Source organism: Leuciscus leuciscus (genome assembly GCF_965113295.1).
Source record: "Leuciscus leuciscus genome assembly, chromosome: 6".
Classification (NCBI taxonomy): Eukaryota; Metazoa; Chordata; class Actinopteri; order Cypriniformes; family Leuciscidae; genus Leuciscus; species Leuciscus leuciscus.
In genome coordinates, this window is record NC_138730.1 from 5,948,621 (window position 1) to 5,971,828 (window position 23,208).

The 23,208-nt window shown below is 33.9% G+C and overlaps 1 protein-coding gene and 2 long non-coding RNA genes across 3 annotated transcripts in view; 2 read left to right on the plus strand and 1 right to left on the minus strand.

Moving 5' to 3' along the window:
• Window positions 1-23,208, plus strand: part of LOC309501908 (uncharacterized protein) — a 575,396-nt gene that overhangs the window by 342,960 nt on the left and 209,228 nt on the right. The window lies entirely within an intron of this gene.
• LOC309502102 lies at window positions 10,010-13,600 on the plus strand. Its single transcript, XR_014207156.1, has 2 exons — window positions 10,010-13,030; window positions 13,284-13,600. It is a non-coding gene; the product is annotated as an uncharacterized lncRNA (long non-coding RNA).
• LOC309502085 lies at window positions 16,012-21,796 on the minus strand. Its single transcript, XR_014207137.1, has 2 exons — window positions 21,755-21,796; window positions 16,012-16,733 (listed from the first exon to the last, which is right to left on the minus strand). It is a non-coding gene; the product is annotated as an uncharacterized lncRNA (long non-coding RNA).

Genomic DNA, 23,208 nt, shown 5'->3' on the forward strand with positions numbered 1-23,208 from the left:
TAAAATAGGTATTTTTCATGTGTATGTAGACTAGGGTGTGTGATATTGAGTTGTTGCACTTCCCCCCCACACGCAATTTACATATCAATGCAGGAAGGCCTTAAAGGCCAGTGTTTTTCTTAGGTGAGAAAACTGGCCAACAACCCCCAGAGTAGTGTTACCAATATCTGTGCAACTTCTCAAATACACTAGAATAAACTAGAGAAAACGCTGGGATTTACCCTGCCAAATTTATTTTGTAAAGTTTTCTTTTGTAAAAATGTATTTAAAAAATAAATAAAACAAGAATTACACTATCTACTGTTCACTGCAGTTAATGTTACATTATCCACGTTTACAATACTGTACAAAAATATGAAACTGAGATTAACACTTGTATAGGTGTTTAGTTAAATATATATTTTTTTGTTTTTGTTTTTTTTAGATTCAGAATTTAAATATTAGGTTTTGAACATCAGTTTTGATTAGAGAATGTAAACATCTGCAAATTGGCCTGTATAGAACATAAATGTCTGTTGGTGTTTGTGTTAAGTTAGAAATAATTTTTTTTTTTGCCAAAGCAATAATAAATGATCCACAGTTTGGCTCACATAAGCTCCGTTCACACAGAGATTCCGGAAAATACACCTTGCACAATTCTGAAATCAGTATTATATATTATAATATAATATTTAAATATAAAATCTTGTTTACTTGTTTAGCACTATGTTTACAATGAAACTAAATTAATGATTATTCCAAACACAAATAAAATGTAAGTTTCCCAATTCTAAAGTCACTTTTTCAAAACTCTCTTCACACAGTGATCACACCTTCCGTCTATGTGAGCTAAACTGTGGATCACTGCTTTGAAAGATGTCATTGAATGCATTTTGTTCCATTTACATTAATTATTCTTAAACACAAACACCAACAGAACTTTATGTTCTATACAGGCTAATTTGCACGTTTACATACTCTTTTTAAAACTGTTAATAATAATAGTACTGTTAAACTGTTAAAAATTAATTTCAGTAATATCACATTGAAATAGATATTCTGATTCTAAAATATAATAATATCAAAATAATTAGATGTAAGTGTTAGTCTTTCATTTTCATCACCATCTATACAAAAGGGGAAACTTAGGAATATTTTAGTACAGTAATGTTAAAAAGTTAGTTTGTTAGTATACTTTACTTTATTGTCCTTTTTCAGGAAATTTGTCTTGGACTCAAAGCTGCATTAGTACACAACATATACATACACACACAAACCAAAAAGAGTTTAAAACTACATATATGTATAACTACATCTTGCTATTTAACATATAGATACTCTAACGGTTCCTCTTACTCAGTGGGACTCTATACCGTCTCCATGATGGCAGAAGCTGATACATTGGAAATAAAACATGGCTTGAATCACTCACTATTGTCTGTGCATTTTTTTTTAAATCCACGATTCGTAAATTGATTGAAGTGATGAGTACTCTCTTACACCCATAACTTACATTGCAGTTTTCACAAGACATGCAAGCTGTGATTTTAATTGGACCGAAAGATTGCCATATGAAGTTTGCATCCTATAATTTAAAAGACTACCTAAAACGGCATAATGAAATAATTGCATAATTCTCTGATTTACACCGAACAGCCTAAGTCTTCTTAAAAAAATACAATCGTTGCCGGAATTTTGAACAAAGATAATCAATGTGGGCTTTCCAAGTAAATGAACGATCAATGACCACACCTAGATACTTATAGGTATCCACCTGCTCAATATTATCATAGATGATAACTGGGCTGTAATCAAAAAGGATTATGTAACATCAACTGCAGTGAATTATAAACAGTAGATAGTGTCATTCTTGTTTTATGAAAGCATTTTACAAAAGAAAACATTGTGTAATGCTCCTGTTGTTTGTGTTTTTTTGTTTTATGTGTGACAAAGTGTATCACTAAGTGTATGGGTGAAACCTTTTCTAATGTTCTGGAAGAATGAGTTGATCTGAGACATGAAGTTTCAGTGCATTTTGAATGTGAAATGAACTGCTGTCAAGCTGTAAGTTGGTTACTGGTTGTTGGCCAGTTTTCTCACCTAAGAAAAACACTGGCCTTTAAGGCCTTCCTGCATTGATATGTAAATTGCGTGTGGGGGGGAAGTGCAACAACTCAATATCACACACCCTAGTCTACATACACATGAAAAATACCTATTTTAGAATATCAAGGATAGTAATGAGTTATGGTTAAATCATTAAATCATTTATACCACAGTCTTAAATGATGTCTTAAATGATATCAGGTTAAAAGACCATGATATCTTCTCCAAACCAACTTACAGCTTGACAGCAGTTCATTTCACATTCAAAATGCACTGAAACTTCATTCTCAGATCAACTCATTCTTCCAGAACACTAGAAAAGGTTTTACCCCCCAAAAACACACGTTAAATAAAAAAACACACAAATAACGGGTAGAATTCTAACATATTTCTGCTGTTTTCTGTTGTTCAGAATTCACAGCATTTTATGTCACATGGTCATTGTTTACAGTACAGTACACATTTCCCCCAAGTTTCCCCTTTTTATAGATGGTGATGAAACTGAAAGATTAATACCTGTATGTGTTCAGCTACATCTAATTGTTTTGATAGTATTTAATTTTTTAGATTCTGAAAATATTTTACTACGGTATTACTGTAGAAGTGTTGCAAATGTCTGTGTCATTCAATGTTGTATTAATGCATTCAGTGACTACATCTTCCAAACTACATATTTCACTTAGACACAACCACTGCCAAAACTCAGAGCCCATTTTTATACACTCTTTTATACGCTCAAAACTGTTAAACATAATTGAAAGATCTTATAAACATTGAGATCTTTCAATTTAAATGAATTAATTTCTCACTTAAACACAAAGACCAACAGAACTTGATTTACTATACAGGCTTATTTGCACATGCTTACATATTATTTCCAAGACTGTGTTATTTATTTTAAAAACCTAAGCTAGACTGAAATGTGCAATATTTCTACCGTATACCACAAAGATATGTAATTTAAGTCCAAAGGGAAACTATGTTTTTATTGTATTTTTATTACTGCCAATGTCTGAGAGACCACAACCCATAAGATTGCTAAAGTAAAAAATGTGTACCGTTGGTTCATTAATGTTAAGTAATATTTTTGACTCGAACAAAATCACTTAATTGTCAATTTTTAGGTATTTGAAATGTACTATCATTAACTTTTGTAATGTTAATTTATATTATGTTATATATATGCACGGTAAAACTCTCTCCAATATGATATATACACATTATAATGCTTGATCTGTAGATAAAAGGCTGTGGATTTGCATAAAATGACTTTATTTTGTGTATTTGTATTTTATGTTTGTTGCTGTTTTAAAACGACTCGCTACCGTGTGCCTGTTCACACCACAAGGACTATGAATCGGCATCAAACGCACAATAACTGGAATTTAAAACTTCACTATGTGAAGAAACAAATGATCAATAAACTGTTGGACAGATATAGGCTACACTAGGATTTGTGCGCTCGAAATTTCTTCGCTTTGTGCCGTGAACTTTTAAATGCGCACTTGTGCAGCGCTGAACACTGTGACTCCATGTTGCTTTGAGCACATCATTCTGCACCCGCGATGCGCATACGCGCTTTGTGCGCTCTGTTTTGAAGCGTTTCATATTATCATGGTTTTTCCTATATTTTTTATACCTAGCCTGCACAATACATTTAAAATAAGCATAATTTAATTGTATATTATATTGTATGCACTAAAGCTGGTGAAAACCAATCTCAGGTCCACAATGTCAGATGACAGATTAAGCAATTTAGGTGTTCTAAGTATTGAGTCAAGGAGGGCAAAGGCCTTAAATCTAGATGAATTTGCTGATCTTTTTGCAAAAAAAACACAAAAATCGTAGAATGCAGTTAATGTGACTGATTCTGAATATGTAATGCAAATTTAAAAAATATAATGGCAATGCAAATACATTGTTGAATGATTGGTAATCATGGTATTTTGCCTGTTAATGCCTATAGTGCAGTGCAGAAAATGATATGACAACAATAAGGTCTAAACTGGCCCCTCTAACAGTACAACTGGCCCCAGCTTGCCCCCAGCTTGAATGTGAGGCTATATGTAAAGCAGAAAAGCGCAATATAAATAAAATGTATCATCATCATCATGTGATTATATTTACTACTTTTGTGAATAAATCTTGCTGCAGCATTTTGGACCAGTTGAAGGCGAGCGATTTGTGACTTGGAAATACCGCAATACAATGAGTTGCTGTAGTCTAAATGGGAAGTAATAAAAGCATGAACAGCCATCTCTAGTGTTTTGTCAGTTAGGAAGTGTTTAATTTTAGACAAAAGACGGAGTTGATAGAAACTAGATCCAGTTACTGAAGATATTTGTTTGTCAAATTTTAAAGGCCCATCTAAAAGCACACCCCAAACCTTTCTTACTTTGTCAAAAAAAAAAAAAAAAAAAAAAAAACTCAAATACTCATGAACATGTGAACACGTGATGATAAGTACGCATGTGACCATGTTATATGCTTGTGCATGACCTGCCTGATCTCATGAAAATGCATCTCTATGGCACGCATTGTGTTTATCGTGCAATTTTTACGCGAAAATATATTTTTTTACTTGCATATAATACGCACTTTATTGAGTGTAATACACACACATCCTACAAAACTAATCCTAACCAAACATATAATACATATTACATATTACACACCACTACTAAACCTACCCTAAACCCACCCATGCCTATCATATGCACGTATAAATTGCACAATAAACACAATGTGTGCTATAGAGACGCATTTAGTGTGACCGGGTTGGAATGACGTAACAATTTCACAAATTCACGTTTATGTTGTTTACATGCAGATGGTAAAGGCATCGTTTTCAAAACGAGTGATAAAAGGCATAATATATAATATACTATATAATATACTATATATACATAATGAAGACAGACTTCACTGCCAGTTCACTTCATTGTTCACACACACACACACACACACTGTTCAAGTCCTCTCTTGTATAGATAGACATCGTTCATTGAGTCCTCACTTGGCCAGTGTAGAGCGACATTGGTCTGTTAGTAATATAGACATGTATGTGTGAGTGCAATGGCACATAACAATGGCAAGTAAATTGTTAGGGACTGCATAACCAAGCATAGAAAGTATCTATGAAGGCCTATATATAATATATATAACTTATAGTTACAAAATAAAGACATACTTAACTGTTCACACACACACACACACACACACACAGTTCCATTGCAGGCTATTGTGAGTCCACTGTTGTATAGGTAGAGATCATTCAGAGTTGAGATTCAATCTTGGCATGTTTAATTTTTTTAATTTTTTTTATTTTGATTTTTTTAAAGTTATATTATGAAAAAAATGATTTAATTTTTGTTTCTTCAAAATGACCAGATGCAGCAAGTCAACTCAAAAGTTTTGAATTAGATCTTAAAGAAAGGTCCACTGTTGGATGGTAACGAACGACATATGTTTGGTTGCATTTAAATTGAGCAATATTTCAAACACTGACTTTCTCTGTACATCAACATCCTAGAAACAAAGGAAACAGAAAAATAAGGACATGTCTATTGATTTTTTTTAAGAGTAGAAATTATGTTTTAATTAATAGGCAGCCAATACTATCAGTCGCATTATTAATATCTTAATATAATAATAATTACATTATAATTATAACATTTAGTTGCAGATCCCCTCTTGGCATGCTTTTTTTTTAATAAAAAAAAATGCAAATTTGAAGTTATATTTTGAGAAATATAATATAATATATATGGTAACCCTTTATAAAAACTGCATCCTATTAATCATTAGTTAAGCATTGGTAAACAGATAAATCATAATTCATAAAGCAGACATTAGTAAGCAGTTTATAAATACACCTTTAAACGCTGTATTATTGAGTTAGAAGCATATCTATAATGTGTTTAATAATTGCTTTTTCATACTTTATTAAATCAATTTATCATTTCTAAATGAAGTATAGCATTATTTACAAATCAGTTATTTAGGTGTTTACAGTGATTAATAAGATCACTTAGAAAGTGTGAGTAAATGTAGTAGATTCAGGCAGTTATAAAGCATTTAGTAGTGCTCAGTTCACTATTTTGCGAGCTCATCTAAAGTGAGGACTAGTTATGCTTTGTAAATAATTTATAAAGGAGATTTAAAGACTCATTTATATTCTAAACAGAAAAAGGAAACAAACACAACACGATAGAGAACATAGAAATATTAACAGCCTTTAAATCTCCTTTATAAAAGCTTTACAAGGCATAACTAGTCCTCACTTTAGATGAGCTCACAAAAACTCGTTTTCAAAAGCTTTCATTGTCAGGCCCCCAAAATGGCATTTTCGTTGAAATGAACGGCCAAAACGTTTTCAGTTTTCAGTTGAAAATGATGTCGTGTAAACAGACCCTAAAGCGTGTATTATTTATTGCACTTTAGTTTTTCGACATAACATTTTGAGATTGACCTCCAAAATCTTTACAGTGTGTTTGTGATGGCAAGAAATGTACAAAGCAGCCAAACACGTATCGTTCTTTACCATCCAACTGGGGACGCGAAGTTCATTTTGATGAATAAAATCATTATTCACTGTATAAAGTATGCTTTACGCTATACTAAATATAGGTCACTATAGTGACCTGAAATCGTTACCTTAAAGAGCTATTTCTGTTTGATTAATCCTATAAACCCTAAAGGGACTGCATAACCAAACATAGAAAGTATCTATGAAGAGAGAAAATAAGTGTTAAATAAAATAAACAAATATTATGACTGATAAAAGGCATAATATATAATATACTATATATACATAATGAAGACAGACTTCACTGCCAGTTCACTTCACTGTTCACACACACACACACACACACACACACACTGTTCAAGTCCTCTCTTGTATAGATAGACATCGTTCATTGAGTCCTCACTTGGCCAGTGTAGAGTGACATTGGTCTGTTAGTAATATAGACATGTATGTGTGAGTGCAATGGCACATAACAATGGCAAGTAAATTGTTAGGGACTGCATAACCAAGCATAGAAAGTATCTATGAAGGCCTATATGTAAATATATATAACTTATAGTTACAAAATAAAGACATACTTAACTATTCACACACACACACACAGTTCCATTGCAGGCTATTGTGAGTCCACTGTTGTATAGGTAGAGATCGTTCAGTGTTGAGATTCAATCTTGGCATGTTTATTTTTTTATTTTATTTTTTATTTTTTATTTTTTTAAAGTTATATTATGAAAAAAATGATTTCATTTTTGTTTCTTCAAAATGACCAGACGCAGCAAGTCAACTCAAAAGTTTTGAATTAGATCTTAAAGAAAGGTCCACTGTTGGATGGTAACGAACGACATATGTTTGGTTGCATTTAAATTGAGCAATATTTCAAACACTGACTTTCTCTGTACATCAACATCCTAGAAACCAAGGAAACAGAAAAATAAGGACATGTCTATTGATTTTTTTTAAGAGTAGAAATTATGTTTTAATTAATAGGCCACAACAGAGAATGAATTTCTTAAAGCAATAACTTTGCTGTAATGTCCACAACATAAAGCTTCTGATGTTTTATAGTGCTTTCATTGAAAGTGTTATGATATTCTGTATTATTTGTTGGTATGGAACTGCTACTGAGGTACAGAAGAAATTATTAAGAAAAGTAGTAACAAGTAAATTGTTAGGGACTGCATAACCAAGCATAGAAAGTATCTATGAAGAGAGAGCGTTAAATAAGAAAAATAATATTATGAATGATAAGAGGATATTCTCGCCTCTGCTTTTGAACTGTTGCCGTCGGGCCGTCTGTATTTTTTACCCCGTTGTAGATTTAAATGGTCTTTCCTAAAACAAATCGTATTTAAATTTTTTTGATAACTGAGAGAGAGAGTTACATAATGAAGGCAGACTTCACTGCCAGTTCACTTCACTGTTCACACACACACACAGCTCCATTGTAGGCTATCAAGTCCCCACTAGTATAGATAGAGATCGTTCAGAGTTTCAGGTCCCCACTTGGCATGTTTTTTTTTAAATAAAAAAATGCATATTTGAAGTTATATTATGAAAAAAGAGCTTAAAAGAAAATTTTGTATGTCATTTTTGTTCCTTCAAAATGACCAGAAACACTAGTCCCCTCTTGGCCAGTGTAGAGCGATAGTCCCCTGTTAGTAATATAGACGTGTATGTGTGTGTGTGTGTGTGTGTGTGTGTTGCTGATGCACAGATCTACTGTATATTGTCTTTGTTCTGTGGATGAAGTCTCTTCTCCTCTACAGAACAACTAAACATGTTTACCAGTTAACAGCATTTGTGTGTGTTTCACTCGCTCCTCAGATAGCAGACGGATGTGGGCCACTTCAGGCAATGATGCGGCACTGCAGGCCTTCTTATGGGCCGGACTAAATGTCTGTGAGCCTGAAGTGGCCCACATGTAAAATGCCAAATATGGCCCAAATATTTGAAATCACATGTGGGCCTTTTTAGGCAAAGATGCGGCACTCATGGCAATGTGTAATCTGAATATGAGCCTAAAGTGGCCCATATGATAAATAATGAATATGGCCCAAATATCACAAACCAGATGTGGGCCACATATGTTACAGCAAATGTGGCCCAGTTATCTTAAAACATATCTAGGCCAGTTTTGGCAAAGATGAGGGACAGTAATCACTGTGAATCTGAATGTGAACCTAAAGTGGCCCACACATGACACAGCAAATATGGCCCGATTACATTGCAAAATAATTTGGACAACATTTGGCAAATGAATGACACAGTCAGCACTGGCTAACCAGGGTGTGAGCCTTATGGCACAGTAAGCAACGTGTGTGTGTGTGTGTGTGTGTGTGTGTGTGTGTGTGTGTGTGTGTGTGTGTGTGTGTGTGTGTGTACTGTGCAGCACAAACACAGATGTGCACTAGCTCTTACAGTCAGTTAACTTATGTTGTACATGTTGGTAGAGTGTCTGATTGAGAAAAAAATGTTATGGTCTTGGAACGTAACTGAATATTTGGCTGAGATACATTTTGAGTTGCTGTGTGTAAAAATCTTTGCTGTGGTTTCAAGCAGGACATATTCTTGGGTCAACTTTTTTTTTTTCATCTTGGAACACAATTCCTGTCCAGAAACCCGAACCCTACACATAACTTATCCTTAAAGAGGGAAATGACAGGTAAATAACCAGAACCAAACCCTGGTTGTAAGCATAAACTCAACATAAACTGTAAACTTGTCACTCAAATATGATTTGTTAATTGGAATGCAGGATTAACAAAGATGTTTATCCTGAAACATATTTGTTAATAATAATAATAATTCATTACATTTATATAGTGCTTTTCTCTAAACTCAAAGTGCTTTTACATGGAAGTGGGGAATCTCCTCAACCACCACCAATGTGCAGCTCCACCTGGATGATGCGACGGCAGCCATATTGCTCCAGAACGCCCACCACACACACACCAGCTTACTGGTGGAGAGGAGACAGTGATGAAGCCAATGAGTATATATGGGGATGATTAGGAGGCCATGATGGATAGAGGCCACTGGGCAAATTTGGCCATGATCTCGGGGTTACACCCCTACGCTTTCGAAAGACATCCTGGGATTTTTTGTTACCGCAGAGAGTCAGGACCTCAGTTTAACGTCTCATCCGAAGGACGGTGCTCTTTGACAGTATAGTGTCCCTGTCACTATACTCTGGGGCGTTAGGACCCACACAGACTACAGGGTGAGCGCCCCCTACTGGCCTCACTAACACTTCTCCAGCAGAAACCTGGTTTTCTTGGGCTACAGGGTGACATGGCTGCTGGCTAATCATTGTTGAAATCACATTCACCTGTAAGGCAGTGCCATCTTATAAACTGCTTAACTCTGATATAAAAAAAATATAAAACAAAATTCAAAACAAAACAAACGAATAAATATTTTATTTGTCTTACATTTTGTCTAAATATTGACATTTATATGACATTTATAAATAACAATAGCCTATCAGTATATTAATTGATAAATTAATTTATGAGTGAGTGAATGACAAATCAGCACAAACTGCTATGAGAACATTTTACTGTTATTTTAAAATGAACCTTTTTGAACCCTTTTTTATTATGCATCCATGACAAAAAAACAAACAAAAAAAAAACTGCAGTTTAACTTTTAGTTGGCTATACTACACTGTTATACTTAATATTAATATTAATATTAAAAACTTAATATTAAGTCTGCTAAATTGGAGCAACTCATTTTGTACTTTATGTACTTTAGTTATCCAGAAATTGTGCTGAGATCCAACTAAAGATATACTGAAGTATATTTGAACGTGATAAAATGGAGCTATTGCAAGTATACTTTAGGTACACTTTAAATATCTTGCATTTAAAGACTGATATTATATAGAGATCATACTATCCTTACTAATAGTGATATTAAAACACATTTTAGGCTTTGTGTGGATGAACAGCAAGAACACATTCAAAGTTGTCGTGTTAACAGCCCCTGAATTAATAACTTATGATTTTTACAATGGAAATGAATCAAAATCTTACTAAGCCAAACAAACTGTGTTGCATTGATTTCCTATTATCACTGTAAAGCTGCTTTGAAACAATCTGTTAATGAATGAAGGTGACTTGACTTAACTTAATATTAAGAAATGTGCATTGTGCAATAAAGAATATGTCAGTGAATATGTTAATGGGTTTGTACTATACTTAGTATGAAATAAGTATATTTTAAATACATTTTGGTATAGGTTTTTTTTAGGCAATGTAAAATACTGTAACTATAGCATTAGCAGCTGTTTCCCTTAGGTCGACAGACACAGATTTGAACAACCGGAAACCCCAGTTTATATCGTGGTTAAAAGTAGTTTTTTGTCCATAAATGATACTTTTTTGTATAGTTGCATCAGGTGGAGTTAAGCAAGCATGTAATAGTGCGAGGCATTCTAATGTCAGACTCCACCAGCCTCCTAAAATTCTGAATGTTTATTTCAAATTTTATTGTTAACTGGAGACAAAATAAAATGTTCTTAAAAGAAACAAACTCATGGGTTAAATTTAGCTGTAATGGTACAGCAATGTGACATTATACTGCACTGAGATGGCAGTATTTACTTAACTTTACTACTACTGTAACATATCCATCCATTCACTTTCACAGCACAGCACAAAAGTATCAAAGTTACACATTTAGTAGCTTATATAAATGAACATAATGGACAATAACAGACATTGTAAAATGGATTATGCCAAAATAGCAGCTCTGTGACAACATTCAGCAGGTAATGTCAAAATAATTGATTGTACAAGAAACTTGTTATTTATATTTGTATAATCCACTTTGTGTCTATGTGCTATACGTGTTATGAGACCTGTTTTGCCACAATATGGAAGTGAATGGACAGATACAAATATAATATTCTGAATTACCAACCCATGAAAGCACAAAGAAAAACTAATATGAATATTGACACCATTAGGACATATCATTCCTGGGCAATTCTAAAATTCAAGAATGCACCAAACTTGAACACATAGGCACGCACACAGGCAGATACTCTGTTATTTTTGGTTTGCAGCTCTGAAGGATGATGAAGTTATTAGCCATTTTGTGATTATTCAGGGTAAATGTTTCTAGAAAATATACACAAAAAAAAGGAAAGAAAATAAGCTGAACTGATACTCCTGATCACTCTGCTGCTGCTCACATTGTTAAATCTTTTGTCTCTCTCTCCCTGTAGGGAACTGAAGATATCCCATATGGAAAAGGTTTGCTAAAAACTCCTGTGATTCTTATATGTTCCAACAGAATATTGTAAGGGACATATAGGCTGCAAAAACCACATATATAAATTGCATAATATTAATGTATTTATAATCATATTATGTCATGTATGTCCTACATACAACTAAAGCCATTTAGATTTTCATGATGTAAAAACATAGGAAAATAATGCTAATTTAATATGAATGTCCAGCATGGACGTGTATAAAACACAGTGCAGTTTACCAATCAGTATAAGGCTGTACTTCACTCATGCTTGTTCTTATCTTGTCCTAAGTCGAGCCCTATGCCTGTAGTCAATCATGGTTACTGTATATACTGTATAATCAGCCTTCGATGAAACACAACATTTAATAAACTACACACACAAGCACACATTTTAATTACAAAATTATTTATTAGAGTGTATTCTACAATATACAGTTGCATATTTCACATATCACTAGTTTTCATTTTAAATCCTGCATCACCAGATTTCATTTTCATTTGTGACAATTTCTCTAAACTTTATCACACTACTATGGTATACAACAGTTCTATTCTTAACCTACGAACATAAAGCTTTCCTAAATGTCGAAGTGATTCTTATGCGTATCACTCTAAAAAATAATTCAGTGGCTTAGTAAATATCACAGTAATAATTAACTTTATTAACTTAATAAAATCTCTGAATATCATTTACTTGATAGTTTGAGTTGAACATACCGAAATAATTTACTAAAACCCCAACAATTAATTTTGTCTGAAATTTACAGTTGTATTTAAGTTTGAAGTTTTTCACTAAAATAATTTAGTATTTGACTAACCAATTATTTATTTAAAATACACTGAGTGTATATATTTGAAAAATATATTTGTGAAATTTCCATCACAATATTTGAGAATGGATAATTAAAATGATGTTTCAAGAACCACAAATATTACTTAAATAAAATCAATATTATTAATATTTAACAAGCATAAGAAATTGATTAAGTTTACTCAATTAAAACAATGCACCCCTCCCCCACCCTCTGTGACGACACTCAACGGTTGAGTGAGCGCGCGCTGTATGAACTCTCTCACTCTCTCCAGTCCAGCACAGTTCTCCGAGTCCTCTCCTCTTCTGCAGAATTGGTGCATTTCCTCTGTGAAATTCAGGTGTGTGTATGTTTTATTTTATCTGTATAATCATTAAGGTGCTTTAAATCATTTTATTTAATGCGAAAGAACATACAGAGACGCAATGTTACTCATCTTAAACGAGTTAAACGAGTGTCGACTCGCGCCTGCCTTTTCGCATGATTGTAACGCCTTGCATAAAAACACACGACTATATTCCTAAAGATAAAGAATATAACTAATTTGGATGATGAAATGTCCTCAGAACTGTGCACTGTGTGTTTATGGGCAGGTTATGGACTCAGTCGCGTCGCAGCATCTCTCGGCTGTGAGTGACGCAGGACGGCGGTGTAAAGTTAGAAGTTCACCCGCAGAGGCGAGTCCATCTCCGGCACGGGAACCAGCGCTGATCCGGTGGATACTGGATAACAGACCGGTTGATTACACTTGAATTACTTGAATGTTTAGGCCTAAATGTTTAATTTTTACTTCGAAAATGTTTCTTACATGAGTTTAAATGTAGGCAATATTGTATACGTGCTAAAAATAATATAAAATATGCTGTATTGCTGTAGGCTACTCATCGACAATAAAGGCCAATGTCATGTAGTTATACTGGTGGTTGTATGGAATATTTTTACAAAGGTTTAGAGGAAATAAAAAAGTTAATATTACTGGCATATAAACACAGTTAATATTACTCATAAATATTTGTTTTTAAATGTTTCTCCCCCCCAATTATTTCTACTCAATTTTATTTGTTAATGTACCAAATGCAGTTACTCAGATCTATTTAATTTGTTTTACTTACATTTACTCAGTTAATACAGTGTATGTAATTGATTTCACTGCTTAAAAATCTAATCAATATTCTAAGTGTAAAAATGTTTAACCAAAAAAATTGAGTAAATCATATTAAAATTTTTAGAGTGCATCACCACCAGAGTTCATGTCACTATACAAAAACATATTCCTGCCAATTTTCAACATTTTAATCACTGTTCTAGAAACATATTTGACTCAACTTTGTTCATTTGCACAATTAATGTAATACGCGGTCTTACAATGTCATTGCTTTATAACTGCTCTTTCAAATCCTGTAGGAAAATTCTTTCTTCTGCTGAACAGAAAGGAAAATATTTAGAAGAATATCAGTAACCAGACAGTTTCTGGTCTCATTGACTTCCATAGTAGGAAAAAATATATACTATGGAAGTCAATGAGACCAGAAACTGTCTGGTTACTGACATTATTCTAAATATCTTCCTTTCTGTTCAGCAGAAGAAAGAAATTCATACAGGATTGAAACAACATGAGGGTGAATATATGATGACAGAATTTTCATTTTAAAGTGGAGTATCCCTTTAAAAATTTGCCAACTGCATATAAGTGAATCAGATGTTGGTCATCAAAACATGAAATCTGTATGAAACACATAAACAAATGACACAAAATGTGCATAAATTCTATATGACTTTAATTTGACTAGCATATGATTCAATATAAGAACTTTAAATGATTTATATATGAATTTTATATGAGTTTTATATATTTCTACTAATACCATACACATTTGCATACTTTTGTCATGTAAAACTCATATAAGTCTTTTAACAGTATTCATATATAACGCAAAAATCCCCTACAAGTTTTATGTGTGCTATTTAGTATGAAATGGGCCATAATCGGTCTGATTTTGTATAGGACATGTATTGGCCTTATATGAAACACAGAAGGTAATTCTGGCCGATTTAAGTAAGGAAGATATATGGTTGCTGTATATGAACCATGCAGGTTTTTTTTCATATGGGATAGCAGTTACTGGTGACAGGCCCTTGTATCCGGTGCACCTCTTTCAAAAGGAGAAAGTGTATTAAAGGGATAGTTCGCCCAAAAATGATATTTAAGCCATGATTTACTCACCCTCAAGCCGTTCGAGATGCATATGTCAATCTTTTTTCAGACGAACACATTTTCAGTTATTTTAGAAAATGTCTTAGATCTTTCAGTGGTTATAATGTGAGGCAATGGGGTCCAGCTGCTTCAAGTCCGAGAATGTGCATGCATCCTTCACAAAAATAATCCACCCGGCTCCAGGGGGATAAACGAAGGCCTTCCGAGGGTAATCCGTGCGGTTTTGTCGTAAAAATGTACATATTTAAAACTTTATAAACGAAAATAACTGGCTTCCGGTGGCGGTTGGTGCGCGTTCATGGAGATGGATGCTGGCGTATGACGTAGGACGTAGCGTAGGAAGCGTCGTGACGTAGAACGAACGTAGAGTTTTGTTTTGCTCTGCTCTCTGGCTGCGCTGTCACGTTCGTTCTACGTCACGACGCTTCCTACGCTACGTCCTACGTCATACGCCATCATCCATCTCCATGAACGCGCACCAACCGCCACCGGAAGCCAGTTATTTTCGTTTATAAAGTTTTAAATATGTACATTTTTACGACAAAACCGCACGTATTACCCTCGGAAGGCCTTCGTTTATCCCCCTGGAGCCGGGTGGATTATTTTTGTGAAGGATGCATGCACATTCTCGGACTTGAAGCAGCTGGACCCCATTGCCTCACATTATAACCACTGAAAGATCTAAGACATTTTCTAAAATAACTGAAAATGTGTTCGTCTGAAAAAAGATTGACATATGCATCTCGAACGGCTTGAGGGTGAGTAAATCATGGCTTAAATATCATTTTTGGGCGAACTATCCCTTTAATGCTGATGTCCTGTTACGGCATCATTTAACAGGCAAAGCACTTACTCACTTACTGGAAATGTTTAATAATGTTTCCAGGTCTGATCCCATCTTCACATTACCTTTTCCACAAAGATTTTGAAAGTTCGTCCAAATTTGAAGTTCACTTTTTTTGTGAAAGTTGTTTAAAATACCTAGGCTTCAGAGCAGACTGTCCCTCTTGATGCCAATGCAAACCTTAAGAATGGATGCTATTTTCTTGTGTTGCAAGAAAGACAGAATAAATAAAAATCACTCCTCCAAAAACCCGGATGGGTGATTTCAAATCAAATGACTTTTATTGCCACATGTGTCATGATGATTGAAAGTGTTGAGGCGGCTCTAGACACTGCAGTGTACAATCAGACCTATACAAGCTCGGGATAAACCCAGACAACCCACATAAAGACGGTCTCAGTCAGAACGGCTCCATCCTGCTTCAATTCTCAGTGTTTTTGGCTAGCATCTACATAGTGTACATGTCTCCAACTATTAATGATAGACAATTACAGCAGAAATCAATTTACAGTCTCCATATCATTATGTTTACTGTAGAATGAATTATTGATTATTGTATCATCACATCAAACTGTAACTGTGCGTTAAGCTGCCGCTGAGAGGTTTTCTCGTTAAAAAGCAGTGATTGTCTATAATTAATGGTTATCATTATATTCCCACTGCCCCAAACACCATCATTAGAGACTCAGCCTTCCAAATTTCACCTAAAGACACACAACCACTATTATTTCTAATATGAGATCCAAACCAAAACATTTATTTTAGAATAAATAATTTCAGATTTCAAATCCAGATGATATCTACCATAAAAAGCTCCTTGTGGAAATGCTAAATAAATGACTAGTTGACTGAACATTAGTAAATAATCCTGCGATTGCTCTTCCCACAGACTGGTGTCCGAGTCTAAGCTGTGTTCCAGGTGATCGTGAAAGGCTTTTCAACGGTGTGAGATTGTGATGTTGCATCAAACTGCAACTCCTGAACCTGAGGGAGAGGAAGAGACAGAGTTTGTGATGCAGTTTTTCAGACTAAACGAAAGCTAAATTACACACTCATGGTCAGCAGTTACTTTACAAATCCTCTTTAAGGGAATGAAAATGTGCTGGAGATGAGCTCATCCTCATGCCATCAAAGATGTGGAGGGGTTTGTTTTTCCATGGGAACAGATTTGGAGGAATGTAGCTTTACATCACTTGCTCAGAAATGGATCCTGTGCAGTGAATGAGAGTCAGCTGATAAAACACATCACAATAATCCACACCACTCCAGTCCATCAATTAACCTCTTGTGAAGAGGAAAGATGAAACAAATTAATCATTAAGACGTTTTGAACTTCAAACCATGGAGTCCATAATCCATTATAACACTTCCTCCAGTGAAAAAGTCCATCACCTGTTGTCCTCTTACGTCAAAATCCACCAAGATATTTGTTTAGGACTGTAAATAGTACTGGGTTTGTGCATATTTGTCTCCTGATTCAGACTAGACGATTTTTTTATTGAAAGAAGTGTTATTATAGATTATGGACTCGTATGTTAGCCAGAAGCAACGGTTTAAAGTGAAAAAGTCTTAATGATGGATTTGTTTCTTACAAAAACACAGATTTTGACTTCACAGGACGCTATTTGCACTGTAAAAAAAGTTGCACTTTTACATGTTTAAGTACAATCAACAGCTATTTAAGTCATTTCAACTTAAATTACATTAAACAGACTTTTTACAAAAATTTGTTGAATCTGGTATAACTTACAAAAAAATTTGAAAATTGCTTATTTTGATGAGTAAAAATATATATGTTGTTATAACTTATTGGTCATATCATTTTTTTCCAGTGTGATGGACTGGAGTGGTGTGGATTATTGTGATGTGTTTTATCAGCTGACTCTCATTCACTGCACAGGATCCATTGGTGAGCAAGTGATGTAATGCTTCATTTCTCCAAATCAGTTCCCATGACGAAACAAACTCATGTACATCTCGGGTCACATATATTTTCAGCATATTTTCAGGGTGAATATATTTACAGCACATTTGCATTTTTGGGTAAACTATTCCTGTAAGAGCTTAAACTCATGTGTGATTGTAGGCCAGTTCCTTCAATGACCTCGTAATGGTGAAATGATGGAGAGAATTCAAAGGTTTTGGAGTGAATGTTTGGGAAACGCTGATCTGACATACGCTGCAAACAAACACATGGAGACAGACGGAGCCGCCTCACCTCTTTCACACTCATTATTCAGTCGGAAGATACTTAGAAAGATCAATGATTTGGTGTGGGCTGGAACATTAGTTATTCAGATTCACATGCGCACTTCCCCCATTTCCCCCCTTTTATTCTTCTCATGAATCGTATAAATCTCAGTCTTATTAATAGAAACGGAGCAGTCGATGCACACACAACTCTTTTAAAAGCCGTCCAGGAGAACGTAAACTCTTCTCTGTATTTCCTCCGGCCTGAAGATATGGAGGACGAGGAGAGACATGGACAAAATACCAGGAGGAATCAGGCTAATGCATCCACATTTTTAGCTTCACATTGTTCTTATTCTTTGTCAGTGATTCTTATTATTGTAATAAAAGGATTTCTCAGCATAAAGTAAAGGCAGCAAACACATACTTACATGATACATAAATAATTTTCAATTTAAAAACTATATTTATTAATAAAATGCTTAATTGTCATGAAAATAATAGCACATAAAACTATTCAAATGTAAATATTAAAATCTCTTTTAAAAATTGCAAATAATTTTAAGTAAAATATAATTTCGTATTTCTTTGAATTGATTTTGGGGTGAAATATGACCAGGATAAACAAATACTTCCATGACATATAAATAATTTTCAATTTAAATAAAATAATCATTTATAATTGCATTTATCATTGCTTAATTGTCATTAAAATAATATCTCTTAAAATATTAAACTCTCTTTTTAAAACATATTTTCATATTTGTATTGATTTTGGGGTGAAATATTATAAGGACAATTTCATATAGATTCACCCAATTATAAATGTATATTTCAATTAAATCAGTAACTTTATAATTTGGCAAATACATATATATATTTTAAATTCCATAAAAAAATATTACATTTATTAAATAACTATTAAATATAATTGTTATATTTAAATATATATATATTTATTTATTTTTTGTGTAAAAAAAAAAAAAATGTAATGACTAAAAAAATGACTAAATTAAACAGATTCCATTTTCCCTAACAAGAAGCCACTAAACTTTCACACATGGGCAGATAAGGGAATCACACAACTACAGCATATTATTAATAATAACAACCTGGCACCATTTTCCCATATAGCCCAGACATACAGCATCGGGAGTAATTGCTTCTTGGAATATTTACAAATCAAATCGTCAATTAAATCAAAATTACTTAACCAACCAATCAACCTAGACCTTTCCCCTCAAATCTCCGAGTTTATTAATATATCTTCCTCCAAAAAATTACTCTCCAAAATATACAAAATGATATCACAATCAGACAACGCATTAGCTCTACCAACCACCAAATGGGAATCAGACTTATCCATTACTCCCAATGCTGATTTTTGGACTCAAATTTGCAAAATTTGCATGGGGGAGGGGGAGGGGGAGGGAGGAAAGAAGGAAGAGGAAAAAAAAGAAAAAAAAGAAAGAGTTTACGTACTGCTTTGTTTCCCAACCTTTTTTTTTTTTTTTTCTCACACTATGCACTTCAAGGCTTATCATATAACTTCCACCTCCTCATATAATTATTAATGTTGTTATAGGGGAAGGGAAGGAAGGAAGAAGAGGGGAAGAAATAGAGAGAAAGGAAGGAGGGGAGGAAAGAAGAGGGAGAAAAAAAGAAAAAAAAAAAAAAGAAAAAAAAAGCTTCATTCAGAGGGTAAGGGTGACGTGGGCATGGCAACCTGGGCATTGCACTGGACTGATCCATGCTGAACGTCATACCTTTTTAATGCATCACAAAGCAACTGACACACACTATGCACTTCAAGGCGGATCATATAACTTCCACTTCCTCATATAATTATTAATGTTGTTATTTTATTATTATTATCAATATGAGTATATTATAATTATCACTATTTACCTCTTTCAGTCTTATTATTATTACTACTATTATTATTATTATTATAATTATTATTATAATATATATATATACTCCTTTTTTTTGCTCTTTCCTTTTCTTCTTCTTCTTCTTATTATTATTATTATTATTATTATTATTTGTCCTCTCCCTGATTTCCCAACCTCCCCTCACCTCTTCATTACTATCATTAATATCATTACTATCATTAATATTATTACTTATACTTTTGTTTTACATTACTTTACATTACTATTATTACTGTTTTGATTTGTCCATCTGTTATCTTATTATCATTACTATCAAGTATTTATACCATTGTCGTTATTCAAGTTGCTGATGTAGTAGTAGTAGCAGTTAATGTAGTAGTAGAGATTGTAGTAGTAGTTGTGGTTGTAGTTGTAGCAGTTAATGTAGTAGTAGAGATTGTAGTAGTAGTTGTGGTTGTAGTTGTAGCAGTTATTGTAGAAGTAGAGATTGTAGTAGTAGTTGTGGTTGTAGTTGTAGCAGTTATTGTAGAAGTAGAGATTGTAGTAGTAGTTGTGGTTGTAGTTGTAGCAGTTATTGTAGTAGTAGAGATTGTAGTAGTAGTTGTGGTTGTAGTTGTAGCAGTTATTGTAGTAGTAGAGATTGTAGTAGTAGTTGTGGTTGTAGTTGTAGCAGTTATTGTAGAAGTAGAGATTGTAGTAGTAGTAGTTGTGGTTGTAGTTGTAGCAGTTATTGTAGTAGTAGAGATTGTAGTAGTAGTTGTGGTTGTAGTTGTAGCAGTTATTGTAGTAGTAGAGATTGTAGTAGTAGTTGTGGTTGTAGTTGTAGCAGTTATTGTAGTAGTAGAGATTGTAGTAGTAGTTGTGGTTGTAGTTGTAGCAGTTATTGTAGAAGTAGAGATTGTAGTAGTAGTAGTTGTGGTTGTAGTTGTAGCAGTTATTGTAGAAGTAGAGATTGTAGTAGTAGTTGTGGTTGTAGTTGTAGCAGTTATTGTAGTAGTAGAGATTGTAGTAGTAGTTGTGGTTGTAGTTGTAGCAGTTATTGTAGTAGTAGAGATTGTAGTAGTAGTTGTGGTAGTAGTTGTGGTTGTAGTTGTAGCAGTTATTGTAGTAGTAGAGATTGTAGTAGTAGTTGTGGTTGTAGTTGTAGCAGTTATTGTAGAAGTAGAGATTGTAGTAGTAGTTGTGGTTGTAGTTGTAGCAGTTATTGTAGAAGTAGAGATTGTAGTAGTAGTTGTGGTTGTAGTTGTAGCAGTTATTGTAGTAGTAGAGATTGTAGTAGTAGTTGTGGTTGTAGTTGTAGCAGTTATTGTAGTAGTAGAGATTGTAGTAGTAGTTGTGGTTGTAGTTGTAGCAGTTATTGTAGAAGTAGAGATTGTAGTAGTAGTTGTGGTTGTAGTTGTAGCAGTTATTGTAGAAGTAGAGATTGTAGTAGTAGTTGTGGTTGTTGAAGTAGTAGTTGTAGACGTTAGAGTATTTTTAGTAGTCAATCCTTACCTCTGATTGATTTCTTTATATTTGTTTTATTTATATCTGTTATTTGTTTTCATATACTGACTTATACATGTTTATGTATGTATGTTTATTTGCATATATATATATATATCTTCCTTTTTTTTTTTTTTTCTTCTCCCTCTATCTCTTGTTCTTCAAAGTATGTACTGTGACACGTCCACCCAGTTACCTTTACATGCACACACGCACACACACAAACGCACGCATCTGTCAGTTCCTGACTGTATTGGTTTTGTTTTGCTTGTTTGTTTATTTGTTTTCCCTGTTTGTGATCCCAATTTATGTCAATCTTGCAAAAAAAAAAGAAAAAAAAGACTAAATTAAACAGATTCCATTTTCCCCCTGATAATTGTATGAGTGTTTCTGACAGTATCAAGCTATAGTATATGTTTGCATGAAGCGTCTGACCTCAGCGTTATATGTGAATGGCAGGTCGGCGTCAGGTTGTCCGCGTTTCACTTGGTCTAACATTACACTATCACACTAAACTGCATTTGAATGTGTTGAAATGTATGTGTTCAGGGGTTAAATTGGGATTTATTATGTGGGGGGGCTCTCCCTAGGGGGGTCCGGGGGTATGCTCGCTCCCCCCCCCCCCCACCCCCCAAAAAAAAAAAAAAAAAAAAAGTTTTGTGCAAAGAAATGGAGAAATTGAGTGTTACATGATATGTGAAAAACTGCAAGGTTAAGAGCATACTTTGCATTGTTGTAGTATTAACAGGTATTAGGACATTTAGCATTTACATTACTGTTAATCAGCAGTGGTGGAATGTAACAAAGTACAAATACTTTGTTACTTTACTTAAGTACATTTTTCACATATCTGTACTTTACATAAGTAAAATCAATAGTGCATAGGCTACTTTTGACTTTTACTTCGTTACATTTTGCAGCAATTATTATACTTTCTACTCCACTACATTTCTACAACGTTTCGTTACATTTTCTGGGCCGGGTTTCCCGATAACGATGTATCTTAGCTCTTAAGAGCGCTTTCTACGTGCAAGGTTACGAACGCTCGCAGCAATTCCACGAGCGTTTCCCAAAAGTGCACTTAACATGAATGCTCGAGAACGCGCTCTACGTGCTACTTAAGAGTCGCTGTCCATTCGCGAAGTGCTGAAATATAACCTTATATGGAATCGTATTCTGAACGTTTAACCTAATAATTGTAATCTGTTGTGGATTAGCAATCAAGACAAGTCTATATAAAGCACCTACAGGCGGAGGCACTGACAAAATGGCAAAAAAAAAAAAAAAAAAGAACAAGAAAAGATACCTTTCAAAAAGATTAAATGAATGTCCTTTTAGAGGAGATAGAGCGAAACAAAGATGTAATTTTTAACAGATTTAAATGATCTCTTTTATTTATTTTTTGTTCATTCATTTAATTTTGATTAAAATTATTAGATTAAATTATTTCTATTTTTTTGTTTTGTTTTCTGACCTTTTTAATTATTTAATTTATACATTAATTTAACCAACAACAAAAAAGAGTAATAAAGTGTACAATAAAGTACAATCAAAACCTTATATTATAATCACATTGCATTTGAATAAAGTTAAAGGTGTAATCTGCCGGTTGTCCTGCAGGTGTCCTCATAAATCTGTCCTCTTACGATGAACTTGGTGATGTACGATTACTCCAGAGCACTCGTAGATCTACGAAGATTTTCAAGTGCTACTTAAGCTACGATGCTTTTGGGAAACAGACCATAATATTAAGATCAGTAGTATGATCGTTTTTACGATCAACTTAGGCTTACGATGCTTTTGGGAAACGCAGCCCTGATCAGTTTTTCCCCTGCCAAAACAGGGATTGAAAAAAATCTCCTGTTATCGGTGCTGATGCGGTGGTGACG